Source organism: Diospyros lotus, chromosome 1, assembly GCF_014633365.1.
Source record: "Diospyros lotus cultivar Yz01 chromosome 1, ASM1463336v1, whole genome shotgun sequence".
NCBI lineage: Eukaryota > Viridiplantae > Streptophyta > Magnoliopsida > Ericales > Ebenaceae > Diospyros > Diospyros lotus.
Genome location: NC_068338.1, coordinates 3,375,554 through 3,390,668, shown reverse-complemented (window position 1 = coordinate 3,390,668; position 15,115 = coordinate 3,375,554). Strand labels below are relative to the sequence as shown.

At 40.5% G+C, this 15,115-nt stretch overlaps 1 protein-coding gene across 5 annotated transcripts in view; it reads left to right on the top strand.

The window, feature by feature from the left end:
• The window catches only part of LOC127802562 (uncharacterized), a 98,009-nt gene that overhangs the window by 34,433 nt on the left and 48,461 nt on the right, over positions 1-15,115 (top strand). The gene's annotated exons all lie outside the window — the stretch shown is intronic.

The window sequence follows — 15,115 nt, the reverse complement described above, 5'->3', positions numbered from 1 at the left end:
ATGAAAGAAAAATAAACTAGAATAGCTCATCTAGAAAATGAACCAGAGAAAGAAAAGAGGGACCACAAAAATAAAGGAGAATAGAGCCTTTAGGGAAGTGAATGGGATGCCCAACCACCGTTCAAACACTCAATACCATGCTACATTACAACCAAGTGAATGAGGGGCCAAAACTTCCTCTAGGGATGATGCTTAACTCAATCTCCCCAAGCAAACGCTAAGTCCAACACTTGAACTTTCATGACCAATGAACACGTAACAACTAAAGCAAATAATTAGGAGACTCACAGCTACTTTGCATATTAAACACCAATTGACCATGACCAAACCTCTTTTTCTTGAATTCTCACATACAATATAACACTCTATGAGCAGCCACTCTAGGGAGAACTATCGATCTAGAAATAGCTCTCTAGTGAATTATAAACTTATTAAAAAATGAATCTTAGTTTATTATAATAAATAGCTCACACTTTATTGAACCCTTTGTATTTTAAAGCAAGGGAACATGTGATTCAAAATGAAAGTAGCTTGTATATAATGTTGCAATGTGCTCATGAAAATATTAAAGGAGGAAGTGCAAAATTTGTTACATTTGACCAGTTGCCAGTGATATAGAACCCCAAACAGAAGAATGTGATTAATACCAATTACTTAAACTAATATCAACATTCAATATCAGTCATCAAAGTCATCTTCAATTACAACCTAAAAGGACTATTTATAAGCAACTAATTGATAACAATCTATTCTAACTAGTATTCCTTGATCCAATCTAATTAAGATTGTAAATAATTCCAACCTAATTATGATTCTACTAACTAAAAGGAAATAATAATAAAAATTAAAAAAATAAAAAGAAATTAGGAATGGCAGATTGTAAATCACATCGATCACATTTATGGTACTTCCTCTACCAATAATCATTTTCAAAGTTTTGTCTCCACTTCTAATGCATGTTTGATATTCTTCATTCTGGTTTCAAGGGCTTTTATGGAATGTTGCAAAGGTTAGAAGTCAAACAAGTGATATCATGAAGATCATGAAGGTCAAAAGTAGGTGAATGCAACAAATTAGGGGAATGTTAAGAAGATTCAAATTGCAACTTAAATGCAAACAATAAGCCTACTATGATGAACACAAATAGAACTATGAAACCTAAATGATAATGTCAATAATAAAAAATTAATGCTCGAGATGCAACAAATAGGGTAAGGAATCTTTTTTTTTTTTTTGTCATTTTTTTAGGGGGAGGGGCTCTCTCTCTCTCTCTGGTTGGCTATGAAAGAAAATTAAATGGACTTGAAACAAATTTACTAAAGATACCCAATAAACAAATATCAATAAAGCTTCTAGAGTGAAAAATATTGAAGGTGGACTATTGGTTCGAGAGGCCTACAGGTAATGGGCTAGGTAGTAGTGGGTTATGGGCTTGAGTTTTAGGGTAAGCAAACAACTTTGAAGAAATGGGCTAATTAGAAGCAAAAAAAGGCAATTGAGTGAGTGATTTCTGAGTTTGTTGATGTCAACAATTGGCGAAGGTTGAGATGATGATGTTGCTCTAATAAACTGCAATAACTTCCCAATAGGGCTCATGCAAGAATCTAAAGGACTGCCAACAACAAAGGACGACAATTAGCAACGGCTTTTGCAACAATGTTAACAGAGGTGCAAACTGGCAAGATACATTATGGGCTCTAATGTTGGTTCGAAGGACTTTGATGAGAGTTTCACAAGTCTTTAACGGTGGTAGTAATGAACTAGAATCAAGCTGGTGGGGAAGTTGAATGGGTTCTTCAACATTGGTGAGCTGAATGGCTAGTTCTGAAGTCGAATAGGGTTTTCGACCATTGCCTGGAGTGTTGCAAATGTTGCTTTTGTTGGTTGTGATGACTTTCATTGATTAAAGTTGAAGGCAATGTGTGATGAATAGGTGAAATAAAACTTTATATTATCTTTTACACCATAAGAAATTTGCACCATAAGAAAGATTACATTTGTGCTAAACTAGGAAAGATAGGCTATACAAAAAAAATGGGAAAGGTTGAATGTACAAAAAATAGGAAAGTATTCAAAAAGATAGACCGGTAATTATTCCTTAAAATCAGTCTCTAAACTAGGGATGATTTGGCCAATTAATCTCTTAAATTAAGGGATGATTCTAGTCAAACATTCCTTATATTTCTAGCTGGGAATCAACACTCCCCCTTAAACTAGTGAATAAATGTCTTTCATTTCCAGTTTGCACAATAACTCCTCAAATCTTCTTATAGGTAGTCTCTTTATCAATACATCAGCCGACTGGTTTTCGAATGGGACAAAGGGATTACAAATTAGTCTAGCTTCCAACTTCTCTTTTATAAAATGTTGATCTATCTCAACATGTTTTGTTCGTCATGTTGCATTAGATTATGTGCAATATTGATAGCTGACTTGTTGTCACAAAATAGTTTGATTGGTCCACTTCTAACAAGCCTTAGGTCATCCAAAGCAATCTTTAGCCATAATAATTCACACATTCCAAGGGCCATAGCTCGAAATTCTACCTTAACATTGGACCTTCTAGCAATTTTCTACTTTTTACTTCTCCAAGAGACTAGATTCCCTTCTAGAAACACACAATAACCAGTTGTAGATCACCTATCAACTAGAGAACGTGCATAGTTTGCGTCTTTGTAGCCTACAACAGTGTTAGACCTCTGGATCTAACTAGAAGTTCTTCCGAGTTTTGGAAGAACCTTGGCAGGAAGAAGGGAATTAGGAAGATAGAGAAAGAGAGAGAATTGAGAAAGAGATTGGAGATTGAATTGGGAGGGAAAGGAATTGTGTCTTAATCTTCACATATCCCCATCCTCATGATCAGCTTCTTATTTATAGGAGTTGGTTACACTAGAGACTTCTCTAACTACCTTTCTAGAAGCTCCAAGCGGCCATGTGCCAAGTAGGCGGCCATGTGCCAAGTTGCTGATTACAGTTACGCTAATCCCTTAATATCCTGCTATACCATTCTAATTACATACCAGCCCTTGGGCTGTGACACTCCCCACCCCTTGAAACATTTCTTATCCCCAAGAAATTAGAGAAGGCTAGACACTTTGGGATAGCACTGGAGGAGTTCTGGAAAATATTCCCAGATGGTGTGATCCGGATGTAGGTGCGTCCATTGGACTAGGACTTGAGTAATGGGCAGAGAATCCTTGTAGATGATACGTCGATTGAGCTTTGCCTGGGGCTCGATGTCCAGTTCCGTATCCTCCTGGAAGTTAGGAATTTCCGAGCTAGTATCTGTCGTGATCCCTCTAGCTGGCTTGAGGAGACACATGAAAGACCGGGTGTAGACCCACCCTAGGAGGAAGTTGCAGCTTGTATGCGACGGTCCCAATCTTGGCCAGAATCTTGAAGGGCCCATAGTATTTGGGGCTAATTTTAGAGATAGGGCCCTTGTGAAATAAGTGTTGTTGGAATCGTTTTACTTTTAGGTAGACGTCATCGCCCACCTCAAATGTGCGGTCTGTGTGATGGTTGTCAGCCCTTTGCTTCATCTTCTGTTGGGCTAGACTGAGTTCCTTCTTTATTATCTGAAGTGCGTCCTTGCCGTGCCTGCAAGTAGTGGTCAGCCGATATTTCGGCGGGAGTGTAATGTAACACAACCGGAATTATAGGGGGAGGGTAGCCAAATAAAGCCTCAAATGGTGTCCGTTTATGAGCTATATGGAAGTTGGTGTTGTACCACCATTGAGCTAATGGTAACTAGCGGCTCTAGCTTCTGGATTTTGTAAAACAAAGTCATCGGGGGTATTTCTCCAGGCACTGGTTGACGCGCTCTGTCTGACCATCGGTTTTTGGATGGTAGGCAGATGACATTTGCAGCCCGATGCCTAATCCTTGACACAGGGTCTTCCAGAATTGGCTTGTAAAAATTTTATTACGATCTGAAACCATAGCTTTCGGTACACCATGTATCTTAAAGACGCCATCCATCAATTTCCTAGCCACTTTAGGAGCTGTGAAAGGGTGGGCAAGGAGAAGGAAGTGGTTGTACTTGGTTAGTCTGTCCACTACCACCAGAATAGTGTCAAATCCTTCAGACTTCGGTAGAGCTTCAATGAAATCCATAGAGATCTGTTCCCATGCTTGGGAGGGAATCTCTAGTGGCTGTAGGAGACCAGGGTAGGGAACTTGCTCGTGTTTGCACCATTGGCAGATGGTACATTGCAGGACATATTTGGTGGTATCCTTCTTTAGGCCTGGCCAATAGAATAGCTGTCTTACCCGACGATAGGTTACATTCAGCGCCGAGTGCCCCCCTATGGGCGAATCATGTAGAGGTTGCAAGATCCTGCCCCTTAGTTGATCATCTTCCCCAATAACCATCCTACTGAGGTATTTCAGCAAGCCTCCTTGGAAGGAATATCCTGCCTCTCCTTGGGGTTATACTGTCAGCCTTGTTATTTTCTCTTGAATCCATGGCATGTGCTCATAATTGTTAGTGGTCTCCTGCACCCAATTTGGTACCAGGGCTGAGATGGCATGGCAACCGGCCGATCCCCCCTTCCTTGAGAGTGTGTCTGCCACTAGGTTCTCTTTACCCTTTCGGTATTGGATGAGATAGTCATATCCCATCAACTTAGTGATCCCCTTCTACTGTAATTGGTTGTGTGCCCTTTGTTGGGATAAGAACTTTAAACTTTCGTAATCTATTCGTATAGTGAATCTCCTGCCTTCTAGATAATACCTCCACTTATCCACTGCCACCAACAATTCTTTATCATATATGCTGAGGCCTAAGTGCCGAGGGGCGAGGGTTTGGCTCAAATATGATACTGGTTTGCCCTCTTGATTGAGTATAGCCCCGACTCCCATATCACAAGCGTCGGTTTCTAGCACAAATTCTTTCGAAAAATCCGGAAGGGCCAACATTGGAGCTTGCGTCATAGCTTCTTTTAAGTCTGCAAAAGCCTTATCTGCCTCGCTGCTCTAATGGAAGTTATCCTTCTTAAGTAAAGTTGTCAATGGCTTACTCAATATTCCATAGTTTCTGATGAACCGTCGGTAGTAACCAGTGAGACCGAGGAATCCCCTCAACTCTTTTAGTGTCTTTGGTGTAGGCTAATTCTTCATAACTTCCACCTTCTGAGGGTTTGTACTTATTCCTTGACCGGTGATTATATGGCCTAAATACTCCACTCGTGGCTCGGCAAAAGTGCACTTAGACTTCTTCACAAATAGTTGATGGCTTTTGAGGATTTCAAATACCTTTCGGAGGTGGGTTATATGCTGGTTGAGGCTGGGGCTATATATTAATATGTCGTCAAAAAAGACTAACACGAATTTCCTAAGATAGGGAGCAAAAATGTGGTTCATGAGAGCTTGGAAGGTGGCGGGGGCATTAGTAAGGCCGAAGGGCTTCACCAAGAACTCATTGTGTCCTTGGTGGGTTCTGAAAGCAGTTTTGTTGCAGTCATTTGGGTTTATTCTAATATGATAGTATCTGGAGGTAAGGTCCAGCTTTGAAAAGATGGTTGCACCTGTTAGTTCGTCTAGGAGATCCTCAATGATTGGAATGGTAAATTTGTTTTTGATGGTTAGGGTGTTTAGCTGCCTATAATCCATACAAAATTTCCATGTTCCATCCTTTTTTTTAACTAGGAGAACTAGAAAGGCAAAGGGACTTTGGCCGGGTTGAATTAGGGACTTATCCATCATGTCTTTGATCAGTTTTTTGATTTCGGCCTTTTGAATTGGTGAATATCTGTAGGTTCTTAGGTTAACAGGCTTAACATTTGGTTTGAGGTGGATGGAATGATCAAGAAATTAATGTGGGGGCAGGCTAGTAGGAATGGTAAACAAATCCTCAAACTCCATCAACAATAAGCAAATAGGGTCCAGAGAGTGTACCTGAGTGTGGCTGAGCTTGGGGGAAGGGACTGTGTGTTAGTCATCCTTTCTCAGCTTGACAGAGGCATTACCCATTCTTCGGTAGTCGATCCTCTCCAGGGCATATAAGGAATGCAATTGCCCTACTGATGGTCCCCCTTGATCCAATAATTTCTGCAGTCGTTTGCCTGTTACTACCTTGCAGTCCCCTATTTCCTGGCAACCCTTCAAAGTAATTTTCTGGCCTCCCTTCTCAAAGGTGACTTCTAGTGTGTTGAAGTCAAACACAAGAGGGCTTATCGTCCTCCTCTAGTCCACGCCCAGCATGATGTGGCATCCGCCCAGCCTGAGGATCCTTAGGTCCACTGCAAAGTCATGACCTCCCATTTTCCATTTAAATTCACTGCACTTGTAGTGGCTGACCATCTTACTTCCATTTGCGATCATTACTGATAAGGGAGTTGTCTCCTGCATTTCACACCGGAGGACGGAGGCTCATCAAGGAAACTATGGGTGCTTCCACTATCAATGAGCACCACCAAATTCCTTTTGCCCGCTGTTCCCCTCACCTTCAATACTCTACCTGATGCATGGCCTTGTAATGCATGCATGGATATTTCGCCCCCTTCGTCTTCTTCTGCCCCTTCTTCGGGTTCCTCCCCTTCTTCATTTTCCTTCTCGTACTCCTGGTGGCCTTCCATTGTAAGTAGCATTCGTTTGCACTGGTGTCCGGGACCAAACTTCTCTCCACAACGAAAACAGAGCCTCAGTTGCCGCTTCTGATCAAGGGTGAGGTCCTTAGTTTGATTAGGCGTGATCTAGGGTCTGCTTGTAACCCCATTCTTCTGCCATGTGGAGTGGCTTCCCTTATTCGTCGGGATCGTCAAGTTCTCCTCCTTACCTCCTTTAGGCCACAATCGGTGTCTCTTGGCGAAGGCGTCCAATGCTATCTCATGCAGGTAAGCTTGTTCAGCGGCTTGCACCACGAATACGAGATAGAGCATCTTGACTGTGGGGCGAATCTGTTCATCCAATCCGCTGATGAAGCTAGCTACGAAATAAGCCTCATCTAAGGTGGGATGTGCTAAGGATAACAGTGATCTTAGCTCCTCAAATTTCACTTAGTATTCCTCTACTGATCCCTTTTGCTTGAGCTTATTGAACTCTTCTATCACGTTGGTTCTTGTCTTCACTCCAAACTGATTACAAACGTTAGACACAAACCGTGGCCAACTCAATTCTTCTCTATTCCTACTTCAATTCTGGAACCAAGCATCTGCTACATCATCCAGGTAAGCTGCCGCCATATTCACCTTATCTCCCTCCGCCACTCTATACTGATAGAAGACCCTCTCACAACGTCTTACCCACCACCGAGGTCGGTCTCGCTCGAACAGGGGAATGTCCATTCGCGGTCCCTGAAGATTGGAGTGATTATATCCTCCTCCTGGGGTCGTAAGGTCGTCCTCTGCTTCTCCCCTGTCCTCCACTGGATCGTTTGGCCCATGCCTTGCCCTCGGCGTAGATAGGATGGGCGCCGATGAAGCCCTCGGGGGGAAGTCAGTTGGCAAACTGGCCTGGGGTTGCCTAGCAAAGATGCTTAAGGCAACACTTACTTGCTGGCTTAACTGTTGGCTCATTCCCGCGAATTCCTCCCTAAGTCCACTGATGGCCCGATCGAAGTTGGACGTGTATCCCGCAAACTCCGATCTAATTCCGCCTGCAACTCTCTCCAAATTGGCCAAGTTTTCCGCCCGACTCCTGCTTATCTCCTCCTGAGTATTCCTGATGCCTAATTCCAGAATCTCCAGGCGATCTTCTACTTGTGTCTGATTCTGGCGCAGCTCAGCCTTTATGGCCTCTAGTCGCGATTCGGTCTGCTTTGCTCGCGTTCCTTCAGCCATTCTCCACCTGACAGGTCGCTGTGCTCTGATACCAAATGTCAGACCTCTGGATCTGACTAGAAGTTCTGCCGAGTTTTGGAAGAACCTTGGCAGGAAGAAGGGAATTAGGAAGATAGAGAAAGAGAGAGAATTGAGAAAGAGATTGGAGATTGAATTGGGAGGGAAAGGACTTGTGTATTAATCTTCACATATCCCCATCCTCATGATCAACTTCTTATTTATAGGAGTTGGTTACACTAGAGACTTCTCTAACTACCTTTTTAGAAGCTCCAAGTGGCCATGTGCCAAGTAGGCGGCCATGTGCCAAGTTGCTGATTACAGTTACGCCAACCCCTTAATATCCTGCTATACCATTCTAATTACATACCAGCTCTTGGGCTGTGACAAACAGCTAGGTCATTTCCTGATTTGAACAAAATTCCTTTCCCAGGTGTGGATTTTAGATAACATAGAATTCTTCTAACTGCCTACATGTGTTCTTCATTTGAATTGTACATAAACTAACTAACTAGGCTGATAGGAAATGCATTGTCAAGTCTAGTATGATATAGGTATATTAGGTGACTAATCAACCTTCGATACCTTCCTTTGTCCATCAGTTGATAGTTTGGATTCTCACCTAGGTTGAGATTTGGCTCCACTAGTGTGTTGGTTGCCTTTCCACTTAATAGCCTAGTTTCTTTCAATAAATCTATGATATACTTCCTTTGGGAAAGGAAGATTCTTTCTCTGGAGTAGGCTACTTCTATTCCCAAAAATACTTGTTTACTAAGATCCTTGATCTCAAATTCTCTTGCAAGGCTTTCTTTTAGCTGTTGTTACTTCACAACATCATTTCCAATCACTATAATATCATCCACATACACAAGCAGAGTTGTAAGCTTCCCCTCTATTGAATGTTTAATAAAGAGGGTATGATCTCCCCTACTTTGTTGGTATCCCATCTTTCTCATAGCTTTAGTAAATTTGTCAAACCATGTTCTAGGAGACTGCTTAAGCCCATAGAGAGCCTTTTTTAGCCTACACACCTTGCCTGAAGCTTCTTTATTAAACCAAGTGGTGGCTCCATAAAACCTTCCTCTAAATCTCCATGGAGGAATGCATTTTTTTTACATCAAATTGCCAACCACAACATGCATCCAATGATAGGAGAATCTGGACAGTTGTCATCTTTGCCACTGGTGCAAAGGTCTCCAAATAGTCTATTCCATAGGTTTGTGCGAACCCTTTAGCAACCAACTATGCCTTATATCTCTCTAAATCTGCAGCTCACAAGTCTTATTCCCTTTGGTCTAGGCACCATATCCCAAGTTTGGTTCTTTTCCAAAGCTCTAATCTCTTCTTGCATGGCCTGTGTCCAATTCTGGTCATTTAATGCATCTTCAATTGTTTTAGGAATGGTAATGGCATTAAGAGAGGACAAGAAACTTTTATGTTGAGGTGAGAGTCGATGATAGGAAATGTAATTAACTAGTCGATGTTGTGTACAATGTCTACTCCCTTTTCTAATAGTAATAGGTAAGTCCAAAAGGCCCCTATATATATATATTTTTTATTTATGTGTTTCTCTCGTGTTTCCATTTCCAAAATTACCGTTTCCTTATTTTTGTTTCGTATTATATTTGTTTCTTGTTTTCGTTTCCATGCTACCTAGGTCCAAGGTTAAATTCCTTAAAACTTAGAGATCGAAGGGTTCTTGCCAACAAGCTCTTGATTATAGTTAACTAAAAGAGAAAAATACGTTGTAAGGGTATGAAAACACATAAATACAATCTTTCAATTAATCCTTTCCTTGATGTTCAAGTACATCACCTTGTAACTCAATCATAAACTTGAGACTATAACATACCTTGTAACTCGATCATAAACTTGAGATTATAACATGATTTGATTAATATTTGATTTTGTAAGAGAAAAATATGTTTGCAGATGACTTCTTGTTATTCTCTCATGGGGACCCTTCCTTTGTTGGTATTCTGAAGTCCTAACAATGACAACAACTACAGCCTTTATCCCACTATGTGGGGTCGGCTACATGAATTATAGACTTCCATGTATTTTTGTCTTTCGTCATATCTTTATTTAGGCCCATACATTTCATATCAAATTTTAATGTCTCTCCCAAAGTCTTCTTGGGTCTACCTCTACCTCTTTTTTTGACTAATTGTTCCATTTCATCAACTCTCCTCATAAGAGTGTCTCTTGATCTCCTTCTCACATGACCAAACTATCTTAGTCTAGTCTTTCTCATCTTCTCCTCGATTGGCACTACTCCTACCTTATTACGAATAACCTCATTTTTAATTTTATCTTTTCTTGTATGGCCGCACATCCATCTTAGCATCCTCATCTCCATTACGCTCGTCTTTTGCTCATGCTGGTATTTGACTGCCCAACATTCTGAACCATACAACAAGACTAGTCTTATAGCTGTCCTATAGAATTTTCTTTTTAGTTTTAATAGGATTTTACCATCACATAACACCCCCGATACATTTCTCCGTTTTAGCCAACCTGCCTTAATTCTATGCGCGATATCCTTGTGAATTTCTCCATCTTTTTGAATCACTGATCCCAAATATCGAAAATGGTCTTTTCTTTGTAGGATTTGATCTTCTAATTTTATTATAACATCCTCCACTCTTGCTTTCTTACTAAATTTTCATTCCATATACTCTGTTTTTCTTCTACTTTATTTAAATCTCTTAGATTCTAAATTGTTTCTCTACAACTCAAGCTTAATGTTTACTCCCTCTTTTGTTTCATCCACCAACGCTATGTCATCTACAAATAACATACACCATGGCACCTCTATCTGAATTTCTTTAGTGAGTTCATTCATTACTAAAGCAAACAAGTATGGACTTAGTGCAGAACCTTGATGCAGTTCTATTGTAATTTTAAACGGTTCAGTATCCCCTCCGCATGTTCTGACCCTTATCTCTGCACCGTGATACATGTCCTTAAGGGCTTGTATATAGGCTATTCAGACTCATTTCTTCTCTAAAACCCTCCATAATACTTCTCTAGGGACTCTATCATAGGCATTTTCTAGATCTATAAATACCATATGCAAGTCCTTCTGATAATCTCGATACCTTTCCATTAGGCGTCTTAGTAGGTATATAGCTTTTATTGTTGACCTACCAAGCATGAAACCAAACTGATTTTCCGAGACCTCGGTTTCTTTTCTGAGCCTCTACTCTATTACTCTCTCTCAGAGTTTCATGGTATGGCTCATTAACTTAATTCCTCTGTAATTTTTATAGTTTTAAACATCTCATTTGTTTTTGTATATAGGAACCAAAGTACTCTTCTTCCACTCATCTGACATCTTTTTTGATTTAAGGATCGCATTAAATAATTTCATTAGCCAGACTCCCTCTCTCTCTTTCTGATTCAAAAATATCAGAGGAAGCTTCCTCCCCCATTTACACGCACACACAGCCATATATATATATAATACACAAATCACACTAATTCCCAAATTTTACATTAATCCCACTTAAGGAATTTTAATTGCACTTGAGAATTTTTGATAATTGCTCTTGGACCTTCCAAAGCTTAGTTTAATTATCATTAAGCCACCCACAATCTCGATTTATCAAAATTAATAACCGGTATTTACTCGGGAATTTCGATTTCGTCCCTGCTCCTGCACAAGACCTTCATTCCACCTAGAAACACTTCAGGATTGCCTTACTCGCAAAATCGGACCACTCCTAGGGTCCCATCGGCTTTCCGGAGGTCCCCTACGACCATTCGGTACTAGCACCCATTCGGGCTTATACAGAATTTATTTCGAAAATTATTCCCGGTCGGACTGTTTCCAGCATCATTAGCCTTGCCTCGGGACGCTCACCAATCTCATGCTCTCTTTCTTGGACATCCAAGTCCCGGGGCATTCCCTGTCGTCGATTTGACAAATTTTATTAATTAAATTCTCAAAATCGACCCTTGGGCTTCCTGGACCACCCGAGGTCCTTTCAAATAATCGGAATTTATTTATTTTCCAATACCATGCAATACGGGGTATTACACCGGGTGTCCCCTTTAAATAATGTAGAATCTTGTACACTATTTTAAGGTGAGTTTCCTTAGGATTATGCATGAATTGACTGGCCATACTCACTGCATAAGCAATGTCTAGCCTTGCATGTGAGAGGTAAATAAGCCTCCCCACTAGCCTCTGATAGGAACCTTTATCCATTTCACCATCTTCTAGGACAGCCAGTGATTAGGTTAAATGGATGTGTCAACAACCTTACTTCCCAACCTACCAGTTTCGGTTAACAAATCAAATATGTATTTCTGTTGGGATATAAAACTTCCTTGCTTAGAATGAAGAACCTCAATAACCAAAAAATATTTCAATTTGCTTAGCTCCTTAATATCAAATTCCTTACCCAAGCAACCTCTCAAAGCTTCCATTCCTTCCATATCATTGCCAATTACTATAATATCACATATATAAGCAATGCAATCACTCCTCCTGTGATCGAGTGATGTACAATTAGGGTGTGATCTCCTTGACTTTGTTTGTATCCTATACCAAACATGACTTTAGTAAACCGCCCAAATCATGCTCTTGGTGATTGTTTTAGTCCGTATAGAGCATTTTTCAAGCTGTATACCACATCTTCCCCTGTCTTTGATCCAAACTCGGGTGTTACTTCCATATAGATCTCCTCCTCTAAGTCACCATGTAGGAATGCATTCTTGACATCAGACTGTTGCAATTTTCAACCTAGGTTAGTAGCCAAGGACATAGTACTCTTATAGTGTTTATTTTTGCCACTGGAGCAAATGTCTCAAGATAATCTACCCCATATGTCTGTGTATATCTCTTAGCAACTAATTTTGCTTTGTACCTTTCTAATGACCCATCTGATCTATATTTCATAGTAAACACGTAGTTGCACCCTACCGGGTTCTTCCCCTTTGGTAATTTTACCAACTCCCAAGTTTGATTTTGCTCCAGTGCTGCCATCTTTACCTCCATGGCACTCTTCCTGTTCTCATTGCCTATTGCTTCGGAAAAGGTCTTAGGTATGGGAATTGTGTTGAGGCTGGTGAGAAAAGCTCTATGTGTGGGAGACCGGTTTGTATAGGACATGAATAAGTGTAGGGGAAGTTGGGTACAAGTCCTTGTTCTCTTCTTGATGCCAATAGGAAGATCAAGGTCATTGGGATCAGGTTTATCGAGGTCACTTGGATTAGGATTAGTTGTAGGTTTAGTGACAGGTTCAGGTCTGAGAGTAGGAATAATAGGACCATGGCCCAGTTTAAATGATGTAGCCTGCATTGTTTGAGGGCTGGTGCTTTTCTTCTTGAATACACTTATAGTGGACAAGAAGAAGTTGGTGGTTGCTTCCCTTGTATCATGCCCTGTGAGTCTTGTGAGGTAAAGACCAAAGGAGGTGAAGATGAAGGGAAGACAAGAAGGCATAGATCTCTATCCTTGTCTTCCAAGAAGGAAGTCTCCCCTTGAAGATAAGGACGATCAAAATAGGAAGTAACTTCCACAAATGTAACATCAGCTGGGACAAGAACCTTCTTGGTAGGTGGATGATAACACTTATAGCCCTTTTGAATGGAAGAATACCCAACCAAGACACATTTGAGGGCACAAGGATCAAGTTTTCCTTTATGTGGAGGGTGTAGATGGACGAAAGATGGGCAACCAAAAACTTTGGGATTAAGTCCATTAGAGACATTGAACTCAAGAAATATTATTTTGAGGAGTTGAATTGGACTATGTGAATCAAGACTCTGTGAGGGTAGTCGATTAATGAGGGGTGTGGCTGTCAAGACCGCTTTTCCCCAATATTGTTTTGAAATAGAAGAGCTCTTGTAATGTTGAACAAACTCACGTCACACACTCTCACTCAACCCTCAAGAAAGACACCAAATACTCATGGTAAAGACAGAACAAAACTAAGAACAAAAAACAACAACACACACAATGGGACACTAGATTTATCCTAATTCGGATCACCTTTGAACCGGTGAATCCTACGTCCAGACAAATCAAAGGGCTTATGGCTTCCACTATCTTGAAACAATAGGAATGATACAATGCACTGCATTCACAGCTTTATGACTGAGCTATCCTCACCGAGATTACAAAGACAAAGGCTTTTCTCTCTAGCAGTACACAATCACAAGATACAATGAAAACTAGAGAATAAATGACTCACCCCGACCCTCTATTTTATAGATCATAGAGGTAGGAGTTACAAGGAGAAAATACCTAACTAACCGGTAGTTACCGTTACAAGTGCCTAACTACTCCTAGAAACCGGTCTTCAACGACTTATTCTCTTCTGTCCTTTATATTCTTCTGAGCCATAAGACTAATCTTAGGAAAACTCTAACATGTAACAGTTAGAAGATGACCATTCTTTCTCTGAACCACCCCATTTTGCTGAGGAGCATGGACACAAGAACATTCATGAATTATGCCCTTTTCATGGAAAAAGAACAAAGACTGATTGAAATAGTCTTTGGCATTATCAGAACGAAACCTTTTTATTTCAACACCAAATTGAGTTTTGATCATGTTGTAGAAGATTGGAAAAATGGTGCACACCTCAAATTTAGCTTTCAAAAGGTATAACCAAACCATACGAGTGTAATCATCAACAAAGAAGACAAACCATCGAGCTCTAGAAATGTTAGGAACTGTTGAGGGGCTGCATATATCACTATGGACCAATGTAAATGGGAGAGAACTTCTTTTATTATTAAGAGGGAATGAAACCCTCTTATGTTTTGCAAGTTCACACACATCACAATAGAAATCTTCAACATCTAATCGTTTGAACAATAAAGGAAACATCAATTTGAGAACACTAAAAGAGGGATGACCAAGAGGAAAGTGATGAAGCCACAACTTATCTTTTATTAGACTTGGAGGACTCAACTAGGAATGATAGAGGGGAGACTCTCCCTTTATTGACCTGTCCACTAAGGTTTTCAAGGTAGTAAAGTCCATCTCTCTCCCTATCATGCCCAATCATCTCTTTGTGCTCTGTTTCTGAAATTCACAGAAGGATGCATAAAAAATGACATTACAGTTGGACTCGGTGGTAAGTTTTTGGATGAACACAAGGTTAGTGAAAAGCTTAAGAACATGGAGGACATTTTTAAGGGTGAGGTGACTGTTTACAAGGATATCTCTTTGGCTAACCATAGTTGTTAGTGACCCATTTGCCATGGTTATTTTTCTTGTGCTAGGACATGGTGTATAGGATATAAATTGGTGAGAGGAACAGGTCATATGATCTGTGGCTCCAAGGTCAATGATCTAGGTATTTGGGAGAGTTATATCC